This window comes from Tachyglossus aculeatus (genome assembly GCF_015852505.1).
Source record: "Tachyglossus aculeatus isolate mTacAcu1 chromosome 12 unlocalized genomic scaffold, mTacAcu1.pri SUPER_6_unloc_2, whole genome shotgun sequence".
In the NCBI taxonomy this organism is placed as follows: domain Eukaryota; kingdom Metazoa; phylum Chordata; class Mammalia; order Monotremata; family Tachyglossidae; genus Tachyglossus; species Tachyglossus aculeatus.
This window is the reverse complement of record NW_024044829.1, coordinates 1,598,073-1,612,207: the sequence shown is the minus strand read 5'-3', so window position 1 is coordinate 1,612,207 and position 14,135 is coordinate 1,598,073. Positions and strand designations below refer to the sequence as shown.

The following is a 14,135-nucleotide window of genomic DNA, read 5'->3' as shown; positions in this document are numbered from 1 at the left end:
TCAGCAGAGGGAGGGAGTCGGGGCCATGGGGAAGGGAGGAGGAGCAGAGGAAAAGCAGGGTTAAGTCTGGGAAAGTCCCCAGAAGAAGGTGAGCTTTCAGTAGCTCTTTGAAGGGGGAAATATTCCAGTTTGGCAGACGTGAGATGAGAGGGCATTCCAGGCCAGCGGTTGGACGTGGGCCAGGGGTTGACAGCAGGGTAGGTGAGAAGGAGGCACAGTGAGGAGGTTAGCGGCAGAGGAGCAGAATGTGAGGGCTGGGCTGTGGAAGGAATGAAGAGAGGTGAGGTAAGAGGGGGCAAGATGATGGAGAGATTTGAAGCCAATAGTGAGAAGATGTTGCTGTCCACAATGAGTTTTCAGTCTAGAGGTATGAGAGTTAAATTAATATAAATCAATTAATTACAGATATGGGCATACGTGCTGTAAGGCTGGGAAGGGGGATGAACAAAGGAAAAAATCCAGGGCAGTGCAGAAGAGAGTGGGAGAAGTGAAAAGGGGGGCTTAGTCAGGGAAGGTCTCTTGAAGAAGATGTGCTCTCAATAAGGCATTGAAGATGGGGAGAATAATTGTCGGGTTTAAAGAAGGAAGGCATTCCAGGCTAGAGGCAGGACGTGGGTGAGGGTTCGCCTTGCGATAGATGAGATAGAGGTACAGTGAGCAGATTGGCATTAGAGGAGTGAAGTGTGCCGGCTGGATTGTAGTAGGAGAGTAGCTAGGTGAGGTAGGAGGGGACAAGGTGATTGAGTGCTTAAAGCCAATGGTGTGCCGTTCTCGTTTCATGTGGAGGTGAATGGGCAACTACTGGAGTTTCTATAACTGTTTGGCACCTGTTTCCTTGTTGAACTCATTCACTCGCATGGTTTCAACTATCATCTCTCCGTGGATGACACCCAAATCTATATATCCTCCCCTATTCTCTCTCTCCCTCCAGGCTCCCATCTCCTCCTGCCTTCAGGACATCTTTATTTGGATGTCCTTCTGCCACCCGAAACTCAACATGTTCAAGACAGAGCTCCTTATCTTCCTTCCTAAGCCCTGTCCTCTCCCTGACTTTCCCGTCACTGTGGACGGCACTATCATCCTTCCCATATCACAAGCCCACAACCTTGGTATGATCCTTGACTCCAATCTCTCAAGACTGTGAGCCCGTTGTTGGGTAGGGACCGTCTCTATATGTTGCCAACTTGTACTTCCCAAGCGCTTAGTACAGTACTCTGCACACAGTAAGTGCTCAATAAATACGATTGAATGAATTAATTAATGAATTCACTCCACATATCCAATTTGCCACTAAGCCAGTCGGTCTCACCTTCACAACATCGCCAAGATCTGCCCTTTCCTCTCCATCCAAACCGCTAGCAGGTTAATATAATCACTCATCCTATACAGACTGGATTACTGCATCAGCCTCCTTTCTGACCTCCCAACCTCCTGTCTCTCCCCAATTCAGTCTATACTTCACTCTGCTTCCCGGATTATCTTTCTACAGAAACGTTCTGGTCATGTCACCCCCCCTCCTCAAAAACCTCCAGTGGTTGCCTGTCAACCTCCCTATCAAGTAAAAACTCCTCCCTATTGGCTTCAAAGCTCTACATCACCTTGTATCCCCCTACCCCACCTCCCTTCCCTCCTTGTACATCCCAGCCCACACACTCCACCTCTCCAGTGCTAAACCTTCTCACTGTGCCTCGTCCTTGCCTGCCCCACCATCGACCATCCCCCTTCTAGACTGTGAGCCCGTTGTTGCATAGGGACTCTCTTTATATGTTGCCAACTTGTACTTCCCAAGCGCTTAGTACAGTGCTCTGCACGCAGTAAGCACTCAATGAATACGATTGAATGAATGAATGAATCGACCTCTGGCCCACGTCCCACCACTGGTCTGGAATACCCTTTCTCCTCAAATCTGCCAATCACACTTCCTCACTTCAAAGCTTTACTGAAGGCTCTCCTCCTCCAAGAGGCCTTTCCAGACGAAATTCCCCTTATCCCCTGCTCCCTCTCCCCTCCCCATCGCCCCGACTCACTCTTTGCACATCCCCCCACCACAGCACTTGTGCATATCTGTACATATCTATAATTCTATTTATTTAAATTAATTCCTGCTCACCTGTTTCGATATGTATATATCTATAGTTCTATTTATTTATATTGATGCTATTTATTGATGCCTTTTAACTTGTTTTGATGTCTGTCTCCACCATTCTAGACTGTAAGCGCATTGTGGGCAGGGATTGTCTCTGTTGCTGAATTGTACTTTCCAAGCACTTGATACAATGCTCAGTACACAGTACGTGCTCACTAAATACTATTGAATGAATGAATTAATGAATTTTGTCCGCTGGTGCCAACCTACTCACTGTACATTGTCTCGTCTATCTCATCGCTGACCACTTGCCCACATCATGCCTCTGGCCTGGAACACCCTTCCTCTTCATATCCAACAGATGGCCACTCTCCCCAATTTCTAAGTCTTATTAAACTATCTTATTAAAATTACATCTCCTCCAAAAAGCCTTCTCCGCCTAATCCCTCCTGTCCTCTCCACCCACTCTCTTCTATGCCACCCTTTCACTTTGATTTGCTCCTTTTGTTCACCACTCCTTCAGCTCCAGAGTGCTTACGGCAATACCTGTAATTTTTTTATTTGTAGTATTGTCTGTCTCCCTTTCTAAACTGTAAGCTCAGTGTGGGCGGGGACCATTTCTACTAACGTTGTTATACTGTACTCTCCCAAGCACTTAGTATGGTGCTCTGCACACAGTAAGTGTTCAGTGAATAAAACTGATTGTTTGAGATATGTAAATTATATATTACAAATTATTTATGTATATTAATGTCTTCCTGATTCTCTTGACTGTAAACTCATTGTGGGAAGGGAACATGTCTACCAACTCTGCTGTACTGTACTCTTAAGTGCTCAGTACAGTGCCCTGTGAACAGTAGGCACTCAGATTGATTGATTGATTGATTGATTGATTGATGGCATAAGCTTCGTGACTGTTATCGTGCACCAAATTTCCGGACCTTTTACCTTTGATTCCCGTCTTGATATTTGATTCTTGATACCACATACCGCACATATACATACACAATACAGAACTAATGTTGGTTCACTTTCTTTCCTACTTCTCCTTGAACACAGCTAGTGAATCAGACACCCTAAGATATGGCCAATGCCACCACAGTGACGGAATTCCTACTCCTGGGTTTCTCAGAGGTCTAGGAGGGGCAGCTGGTCCAAGGCAAACTGGTCCTTCTGGTCTACCTGGCGAACATGACGAGGAATCTCCTCATCGTCACTGTCACTGCCCTCGACCAGTGCCTCCACACACCCATAGGTCGCTCAGGAACCTATCTGTCCTCGACCTCTGCCCCATCTCCGTCACCGTCCCTAAATCCATCCACAACTCCCTGACTAATGAAAGATCCATCTCTTTCTGGGCTGCGTCCTCCAGGTTTTTTTTTTTTTTTGGCCATTTCATCAGTTTTTACAGAGCTGGTCATCCTCACAGTGATGTCTTATGACCGCTACGTGGCCATCTGCCACCCCCTGTGCTATGAGGTCATCATGAATCGAGGGGCATGTGGGAAGATGGCCGCGGTTTCATGGCTGAGAAGAGGGCTGTCTGCTGAATTACACTCAGCCAGCACCTTCTCCTTCTATAGGTCCAGAGTTGTAGGCCAGTTCTTCCGTGACATCCCCCAGTTACTCACCATCTCCTGCTCCCCTGACCTCCTCAGACAGGTGGCTTTCGACTTCTGCTATTTCATTGGCATCATCATACCCTACATCCACGTCATGGTGACCGTGTTGAGAACACTGGCCACAAAAGGCCAGACCAAAGCCTTCTCCGCCTGCCCGCCCCACCTCGTCGTCATCACTGTTTTCCTCTCCATGGGGTTCTTTGCCTACCTCAAGGCCCCATCGTACTCCCCCTTAGTTATAGACCTTCTGGTGTCCGTATTCTACACGGTGGTGCCCCCCCCCCACCCCGAACCCCCTCATCTACGGCCTGAGGAACAGGGACATGAAGGTCACAATGTGAAAATTGTTAAAGGGGAAATTTTGCACAGGAAAGAAATCTCTGCACATCTTCCATTTGGCTTAGATTATTCCCAGAGGCAAAGTGCATTCACATTTTCATCATTTGTTATCACCACACTTCATTCCTTACTATGTGCCAGGCACTGTACTCAGCAAAGGGGTAGATACAAGCAAATCAGGTTGGACACAGTATACGTCACAAATAGGGCTCACAGTCTTAATCCCCATTTTACAGGTGAGGTAACTGAGTTACAGAGAAATTAAGTGATTTGCCCAAGGTCACACAGACTGTAAGTTCGTTGTAGGCAGGGAATGGATCTATCATATTGTACTCTCCCAAATGCATAGTACAGTGTTCGGCATGCAGTAAGCCCGCAATAAATACAATTGACTGAGTGATTCATTTACTGACTGACAAGTGGTGTAGCCGGAATTAGAATACAGGTCCAATGACTCCCAGGCTAGGGATCTTTCCACTAGATCATGCTGCTTTGTTGTACCCCAATTACCTCATCTGTAAAATGGGGATTAAGACTATGAGCCCCTTGAGGGACATGGACTGTATCTAAACTGATCATCTTCTATCTCCCCCAGTGCTGAGTACAGTGTCTAACACATCATAGGAACTGAACAAATACCATCCAATAAATGTTATTACTACTATTGCAACCACTGCTGTTGCTGCTATTAATACCTATGGTGTTTGTTAAGTGTCTAGTATGTTCCAGGTACTTTTCTGAGCACTGGGGTAGATTCAAGATAATCGGGATGGACACAGTCTCTGTCCCTTATAGGGCTCACAGTCTTAACCCCCACTTAACAAATGAGGAAACTGAGGCCCAGAGAAGTGAAGTGACTTGCCCAAAGTCACACAGCAGACTAGTGAAGAATCGGGCTTAGAATCCACAACCTTCTGACTCTCAGGCCCATGCTCTATCCACTATCCTATGCTGCTGCTTATTGCTACTACTATTCTTTCCCCTTGGGCATGCTCCTTCCTGTCATTCAACACAGACCTCAGTCTCATTCATTTAGTCTCCTTGTCCATGGTAAGTGCTCAATAAATACGATTAATTGATTTGTCTCCCAGGTCATTAGTTCATTTTGACTTTCACCACTGAAGTTTACTTTCATGGGGTTAGGGGGTGCAAAGGAGTTAACCGATAGCATAGAGGGGTGATTATCCTGGGTACCTCCACCAAGTTGGACTCCCCAATCCATTATACTGCAGTGGTATTGTCCTTTGTGTCTCCACACTGCTGAACTCCCCTACTCCTACTATAATCCAGCCCACACACTTAATAAATGCCACTGATTGATTGACTGCTCTGTACACATTAAGTGCTCAATAAATACCATCGATGGACTAACGAAATCCTCTGCATAAGATAAATAATAAATAGCATTGATTGATTGATCGCATACAATCTGATTTTTTTTGGTATTCATTCATTTATTCAATTGTATTTATTGAGCGCCTATTGTGCACAGAGCACTGTACTAAGCGCTTGGGAAGTACAAGTCGGCAACATATACAGACGGTCCCTACCCAACAATGGGCTCACAGTCTAAAAGGGGAAGACAGACAACAAAACAAAACATATAGACAGGTGTCAAAATTGTCAGAACATGGCACATAGTAAGTGTTAAATATTATTATGATTATTACTGTTGTTTTTGTTATTATTATGATAACCTTTTTGGGTAGGTAAAAGCGATTGTATCCTTGAGACATTTCGGGCACCGAGATGTAGAAATGGTGAAGACTCCCAGAGGGAGAGGTGGAGGATAGAGTTGGGACTAGAACCCAGGTCTCCTGATTCCCATTATCCCCCACTGCCTCCGTACTTCAGGCAATTTGACAACTCTCCCTCTGAATGGAACTCCAAAGATTGTTTTCCTGTGCAGGAGACTTGGCCTCATAGGATAATGTCCGGAGGGATAAAACTAGTTGCTTTCTTACTAATGTTGCCACGACCACCATCTGGACTGGAAGAAAGCCATGTCTATGTCAACGCAGCATCCAGGGTTGCAGGAAAAGAGGTTGGCATGCCGGTGGCAACCTACCCACCAATAAATGTGATCCTACCACTGCGTGACCATCTCCATCCAGGTGGAACACAGCTAATAGAAGCAGCATGGCATAGTGGATACAGCACAGATGTGGGAGTTAGGTCAAGGGTTCTATTCCTGTCAATGCCACCTGTCTGCTGTGTGACCTTGAGCAAGTAACTTCACTTCTTTGTGCCTCAGTTAACTCATCTGTAAAATTGGGATTGAGACTGTGAGACTCACATGGGACAGGGACGGTGTCCAACCCGGTTTGCTTGTAGGCACCCCAGTGCTTAGTACAGTGCCCGGCACAGAGGAAGCACTTAAAAAATAGCACAGTTATTAATAGTCTGCTTGAGGGGAGGTGGTGGCTTTATAGTGCTGGCTTTATAGGAGTGACTCCAAATACCCCTCTTTAATATCCTCGTTTCACTGGTTCAGTTAATCAGCCCCAGAAGGATTCATTCCCTCTCCCCCCACTGCTTTGGCATGTCACCTCTGCATTTGGTATCCCTTTTCTAAAGGTTTCTTTAAGATCTTGATAGGCAAGAAGTAGGTAGTCTCCAGAACACTGTTTTGCATCAATCAACTAACAGGGAAGATCGATGCTCGACTCTTCCCGTATTTGACTATAAGTTGCTTTGGGCAGGGAATACATCATATGCTTTTGTTGCACTTATTCTAATGCTTTAGTAATGCGAATTACAAGTAGTAATGTGTATTACACTCACTCCCTTGGTGACCTCATTCGCTCCCATGGCTTCAACTATCATCTCTACGCTGATGACACCCAGATCTACATTTCTGCCCCTGCTCTCTCCCCTTCTCTCCAGGCTCGCATCTCCTCCTGCCTTCAGGACATCTCCACCTGGACGTCTGCCCGCCACCTAAAACTCAACATGTCCAAGACTGAACTCCTTGTCTTCCCTCCCAAACCCTGCCCTCTCCCTGACTTTCCCATCTTTGTTGACAGCACTAACCATCCTTCCCGTCTCACAAGCCCGCAACCTTGGTGTCATCCTCGACTCCGCTTTCTCATTTACCCCTCACATCCAAGCCTCCACCAAAACCTTCCGGTCTCAGCTCCACAACATTGCGAAGATCCGCCCTTTCCTCTCCATGCAAACCGCTACCCTGCTCGTTCAAGCTCTCATCCTATCCCGTATGGACTACTGTATCAGCCTTCTCTCTGATCTCCCATCCTCATGTCTCTCCCCACTTCAATCCATACTTCATGCTGCTGCCCGGATTGTCTTTGTCCAGAAACGCTCTGGGCATGTTACTCTCCTCCTCAGAAATCTCCAGTGGCTAGCAATCAATCTGCGCGTCAGGCAGAAACTCCTCACCCTCGGCTTCAAGGCTCTCCATCCCCTCTCTCCCTCCTACCTCACCTCCCTTCTCTCCTTCTACAGCCCAGCCCGTACCCTCCACTCCTCTGCCGCTAATCTCCTCACCGTGCTTCGTTCTCGCCTGTCCCGCCGTCGACCCCCAGCCCACGTCATCCCCCGGGCCTGAAATGCCCTCCCTCTGTCCATCCTCCAAGCTAGCTCTCTTCCTCTCTTCAAGGCCCAACTGAGAGCTCACCTCCTCCAGGAGGCCTTCCCAGACTGAGCCCCTTCCTTCCTCTCCCCCTCGTCCCCTTCTCCATCCCCTCCATCTTACCTCCTTCCCTTCCCCACAGCACCCTTTATATATGTATATATGTGTGTACATATTTATTACTCTATTTATTTATTTATTTATTTTACTTGTACATATCTATTCTATTTATTTTATTTTGTTACTATGTTTGGTTTTGTTCTCTGTGTCCCCCTTTTAGACTGTGAGCCCACTGTTGGGTAGGGACTGTCTCTATATGTTGCCAACTTGTAGTTCCCAAGCGCTTAGTACAGTGCTCTGCACACAGTAAGCGCTCAATAAATACGATTGATTGATTATTACAAGTAGTGTGAGTTTTTTTAATGGTATTTGTTAAGTGCTTACTATGTGCCAAGCACTGGACTTAGCGCAGGAGTAGATAGAAGTTAACCGGGCTAGACACAGACTATGTCAAACTTCGTGATCGTGGTCATAATCCCTATTTTAAAGATGAGGTAACTGAGGCCCAGAGAAATTAAATTGACTTGCTCAAGGTCATGCAGCAGTCAACTGGCAGAGCCAAGATTTTCTTGTCTCGTCTTATGCTGTTGAGTGGTCTCTGACCCATAGTGACTCCACGGACACGTCTCTACCAGAATGCCCCACTCTCCATCTGCAATCGTTCTCTGAATGCATTCATCCAGTTTTCTTGTTAAAAATATGGAGGTGGTTTACCATTGCCTTCTTCCATGCAGTAAACTTGAGTCTCCACCCTCGACTCACTCTCATGCCACTGCTGCCCAACACAGGTGAGTTTTGACTTTTAGCAGATTGTCTTTCACTCGCTAGCCACTGCCCAAGCTAGGAATGGAATGGGTAGGCCTCTGCTTGACTCTCCTTCCCATAGCTGAGACTAGTAGAATCCTGGAAACTCTCCAAGTGTGATCCTGAGAGGGGGGTCCAATATTAGAGCTGAATAAAGACCATTAATACTACGGCAATGCAGTGTGGTCTCATCGAAAAGAGCATGGGCCTGGAAGTGAGAGGACCTGAGTTCTAATCCTGGTTCTGCTACTAGTTTGCTGTGTTATTTTGATAAAGTCACTTAATTTCTCTGTGCTTCAGTTCCCTCATCTGCAAAATGGTGATACAAAACCTGTTCTCCCTCCTACTTAGACTGTGAGCCCCACGTGGGAACTGATTATCTTGTATCTATCCTAGAGTGTAGTAGAGTGTTTGGCTCATAGTAAGTGCTTATCAAATATCATTATAATTATTACAGCTACTACTAGTATCTTCTGTCACTGCTCGTTACCTCCTTCAATGATTATGATTGCAAGGTGGGGCAGACAGGTGGCTAAGGCTTTGGATCGAACTTGTACCACTGGCATCTTCATGACAGCAGAGAACATACAGGTATAAAAAATACCAATGCCCAGATATCACCAGAGGTCTAGAACCATACCCATGTTGACGGGTGCAACCTCTCTGAGAGTGTCTTGAGAGGAGGAAATGAGGAGCAACTGGGGAATGTCGCAGAAGAACTGATGGATGTGATTGGACCCACAGAAGGAGAGAGAGAATGTGTCAGCTGTATGTATAACCGCCGTCAGGACCCCGAAGAGCCATGAGAGAGTGGCCATCTTCCCCTCGGTCCATGATGATATCATAGCGCAGGGGGCGACAGATGGCCACATAGCGGTTGAAGGACATCGCTGTGAGAAGAACAGCTCTACAAGTGAAGAGAAAAGCAAAAGGAAGACATGAAGAGACAGCCTAAGAAAGACATGGACTTCGTGTCAGTCAACATGTTGAATGTGGATTTGGGGATCAATCAATCGTATTTATTGAGCACGTACTGTGTGCAGAGCACTGTACTAAGTGCTTGGGAAGTACAAGTTGGCAACATATTGAGACGGTCCCTACCCAAAAGTGGGCTCACCGTCTAGAAGGGGGAGAAAGAGAACAACACCAAACATATTAACAAAATGAAATAAATAGAATAGATACGCACAAGTAAAATAAATACATAAATAGAGTAATAAATATGGACAAACATATATGCATATATAAAGGTGCTGTGGGGAAGGGAAGGAGGTAAGGCGGGGGTATGGAGAGGGGGAGGAGGGGGAGAGGAAGGAGGGGGCTCAGTCTGGGAAGGCCTCCTGGAGGAGGTGAGCTCTCAGTAGGGCCCTGAAGGGAGGAAGAGAGCTAGTTTGGCGGGTGTTGGGAGGGAGGGCATTCCAGGCCAGGGGGATGACGTGGGCCCGGGGTCGACGACGAGACAGGCGAGCACGAGGCACGGTGAGGGGATTAGCGGCGGTGGAACGGAGGGTGCGGGCTGGGCCGTAGAAGGAGAGAAGGGAGGTGATGTTGGAGGGGGAGAGGTGATGGAGAGCCTTGAAGCCGAGGGTGAGGAGTTTCTGCCTGATGCGCAGATTGATTGGTAGCCACTGGAGATTTTTGAGGAGGGGAGTAACATGTTCAGAGCGTTTCTGGACAAAGACAATCCGGGCAGCGGCGTGAAGTACGGATTGAAGTGGGGAGAGACAAGAGGATGGGAGATCAGAGAAGAGGCTGATACAGTAGTCCAAACGGGATAGAATGAGAGCTTGAATGAGCAGGGTAGCTGTTTAGATGGAGAGGAAAGGGCGGATCTTGGCAAAGTTGCGGAGCTGAGACCGGCAGGTTTTGGTGGAGGCTTGGATGTGAGGGGTAAATGAGAGACCGGAGTCGAGGATGACACCAGGGTTGCGGACTTGTGAGACGGGAAGGATGGTAGTGCCGTCAACAGTGATGGGAAAGTCAGGGAGATGACAGGGTTCGGGAGGGAAGGCAAGGAGTTCAGTCTTGGACATGTTGAGTTTTAGGTGGGGGGCAGACATCCAGATGGAGATGTCCTGAAGGCAGGAGGAGATGCGAGCCTGGAGGGAGGGGGAGAGAGCAGGGGCAGAGATGTAGATTTGGGTGTCATCAGCGTAGAGATGATAGTTGAAGCCGTGGGAGCGTATGAGCTCAACAAGGGAGTAAGTGTAGATCGAGAACAGAAGGGGACCAAGAACTGAACATTGAGGAACTCCCACAATAAGGAGATGGGACGGGGAGAAGGAGCCTGCAAAAGAGACTGTGAATGAACGACCGGAGAGATAAGAGGAGAACCAGGAGAGGACGGAGACTGTGAAGCCAAGGTTGGATAGCATGTTGAGGAGAAGGGGGTGGTCCACAGTGTCGAAGGCCGCTGAGAGGTCGAGGAGGATTAGGATAGAGTAGAAGCCGTTGGATGTGGCAAGCAGGAGGTCATTGGTGACCTTTTAGAAGGAGGTTTCCGTGGAATGTAGGGGACAGAAGCTAGACTGGAGGAGCTCGAGGAGAGAGTTGCTGCAGTGGAATTCGAGGCAGCGTGTGTAGACGACTCCTTCAAGGAGTTTGGAAAGGAATAGTAGGAGGGACATGGGGCGATAACTAGAAGGTGAGGTGGCGTCAAGAGAGGTTTTTTTAGGATGGAGGAGACATGGACATGTTTGAAGGCAGTGGTGAAGGAATCAGTGGAGAGTGAGCAGTTGAAGATGAAGTTAAGGAGGGGAGAAGGGACGTAGCGAGAGATTTCATGAGATGAGAGGGAATCGGGTCAGAAACACAGATGGCCGGAGTAGCACTTGAGAGGAGGGAGAAGAGCTCCTCTGAGGATACTGCTGGGAAGGATGGGAGAGTAGCAGAGGTTGTTGAGAGCCGGGGGGTTGGAGAAGCGAGGGGTGCGACTTTGGGGAGGTCAGACCTGATGGATTTAATTTGGATGGTGGCTGAGATGATGATGGGATCGAGGATGGACAGATTCCTGAGGAAGAAGTACATGGGAGTTTGGAGGTGCTGGTTAAGGGCCATGACAGTGAGGATGAGGAGATAGCCCATCAGGACCGCCAGGTAGACCAGGAGGAACAGGATGGCATGGACCAGCTGCAGCTCCTGAACCTCCGAGAATTCCAGAGGAGGAATTCCCTTATCATCGTGTGATTGCTCATTTCCTTGGAGATCTGAATCTCTCCCTGAAGAAGAAAAGAAAGCAGAAGTGTGGATCAACTCTAAAGCATCAAGTGCCCCTAGTGGCAGGTTTAATTTTTATGGTGTTTGTTAGGCAATCGTTATGTGTCAAACACTGTTCTAAACACTAGGGTAGATATGAGTTAATCAGATCGGTTGCACTCCCTGTCCCACATGGGGCTCACAGTCTAAGTAGGAGGGAGAAAAGGTATTGAACACTCATTTTACCGTTGAGGAAGCTGAAGCAGAGAAAAGTGAAGTGATTTGTCCAATATTACAAAGCAAACAAGTGGCTGAGTCAGGATTAGAACCCAGGTCCTCTGACTCCCAGGCCCAGGTTCTTTCCCAGGCTCCCAGACCTTACTGCGTCTCAAAAGCTACTTAAAAGAAGTCTCTGAGCATCAAACGTCTGCTCATCTTAAAACAGCTACAGTAGATGGAAGATATAAGGAGAATGAACAATAGCAGAATATCCAAAGATAGTTACGTCAAGCCACCCTCTGACTCCCCCTTCACGCTGGACCTGCTGGGGTCCTTGTTCTACACGGTGGTGCCCTCCGCCCTGAACCCCCTCATCCTGAGAAATAGGGACATGAAGGTGGCGATGGAGAGGCTCATAAGGGGGAAAATTAACTCCCGTTCAGGGCCACCTGCACAGAATTTTCAGTGGCTTTGAGCAGTTACTGAAGATGGCTCAGCTTCAGAATAGCGGTTTGTTTCAGTGTGTTCTGACTGAAACCACTGGCTCCTTGGAGTGCAGGAGGGATTCCATATCTCCCTCCAGGCTCTGGTGGCTCTGGACGTTTTCCTCCTGGTTATCTGCTCCACCTCAATAATAATTATGGAATTTGTTAAACTCTGACTATATGCCAAACATTGTTCTAAGCACTGGGTGTAGATATAAGGTAATAATAATCATAATGTTGGTATTTGTTAAGCTCCTACTATGAGCTAAGCAGTGTTCTAAGCACTGGGGAGGTTACGAGGTGATCAGGTTGTCCCACGGGGGGCTCACAAAATTTTAATCCCAATTTTACAGATGAGGTAACTGAGGCACAGAGAAGTTAAGTGACTTGCCCAAAGTCACACAGCTGATAGTTGGCGGAGTAGGGATTTGAACCCATGACTTCTGATTCCAAAGCCCGTGCTCTTTCCACTGAGCCACGCTGCTTCTCTAAGATACTCAGGTTCTCACACGGGGCTCACAGTCTAAGTAGGAGGGAGAACAGATTTATTTTAATGGTATTTGTTTAGCTCTTACTATGTGTCAAAAACTGTTCTAAGCTCTGGGTTAGATACAAGTCAGTTAGGATGGATACAGTCCCTGTCCTGCATGGGGCTTGTTTCTCTGAAGAGGGAATTGAGGCACAGAGATGTGAAGGGACTTGTCCTAGGTCACACAGCAGGTAAGTGGCAGTGCCAGGATTAGAACCCAGATCCTCTGACTCCTAAATCTGTGTTCTTTCCACTAGGCCAAGTCATTTAACTTAATCTGTGCCTCAGTTACTTTATCTGTAAAGTGGAGATTAAGACTGTGTGTCCCATGTGGGACATGGAATGTGTCCAATCTGATTATTTTGTTTCTACCCCAGTACTTAGTACAGTGTCTAGCATATAGTAAGTGCTAAACAAATACTTTTAAATTTTAAGAAAAACAAGCAATGCTGATATTGGGCAAGTCACTTCACTTATTTTAGCTTTAGTTTCCTCATCTCTAAAATGTGAATTAAGTCTACGAGCCCCATATTGGACATGGACTCTGTCCAACCTGATTATCTTGCATCTACCCCAGCACTCAGTAGGAAGCTCTGAAACCAGGGTAAATACAGAATGAGTGTACAATGGGAAAATAAGCCCCATGTGGGACAGGGACTCTGTTCAACCTAATTGACTTGTATCTATCCCAGTCCTTTGAACAGTGTTTGACACATAAAAAGTGCTTAACAAATATCATTTTAAAAATTCCAGGAACAGACACTGTGCCTGATCTGTTGACAATGTATCTACCCCAGTGGTTAGTGCAGTGCTTGGCCTATAGTGTTTAGAAAGTACCACATGAGAAGCAGCATGGTTTAGTGGCAAGAGCATGAGCTTGGGAGTCAGTGGTCATGGGTTCTAATCCCAGCTCCGCCACTTGTCTGATATGTGATCTTGGGCAAGTCACCTCACTTCTATGTGTCTCAGTTACCTCATCTGTCAAATAGGGCTTAAGAGTGTGAGCCCACCGTGGGACAACCTGATTACCTCATATCTACCCCACTGCTTAGAACAGTACTTAGCACATTGTAAGCACTTAACAAATACTATCATTATTATTACTAATGAACAGTTGTTGAGCATGCATTGAGGTGACTATGGAACATTTTGACATCATTCAGGCCAATTTACTGTATCTAGATCTCATCTATTTCACCTCTGA

The 14,135-nt window shown here is 46.9% G+C and overlaps 1 non-coding gene across 1 annotated transcript; it reads right to left on the bottom strand.

Moving 5' to 3' along the window:
• Positions 1-8,497: 8,497 nt before the first annotated feature.
• On the bottom strand, positions 8,498-8,635 carry LOC119921520. Its single transcript, XR_005448553.1, has one exon. It is a non-coding gene; the product is annotated as a small nucleolar RNA SNORA7 (small nucleolar RNA).
• Positions 8,636-14,135: the final 5,500 nt, after the last annotated feature.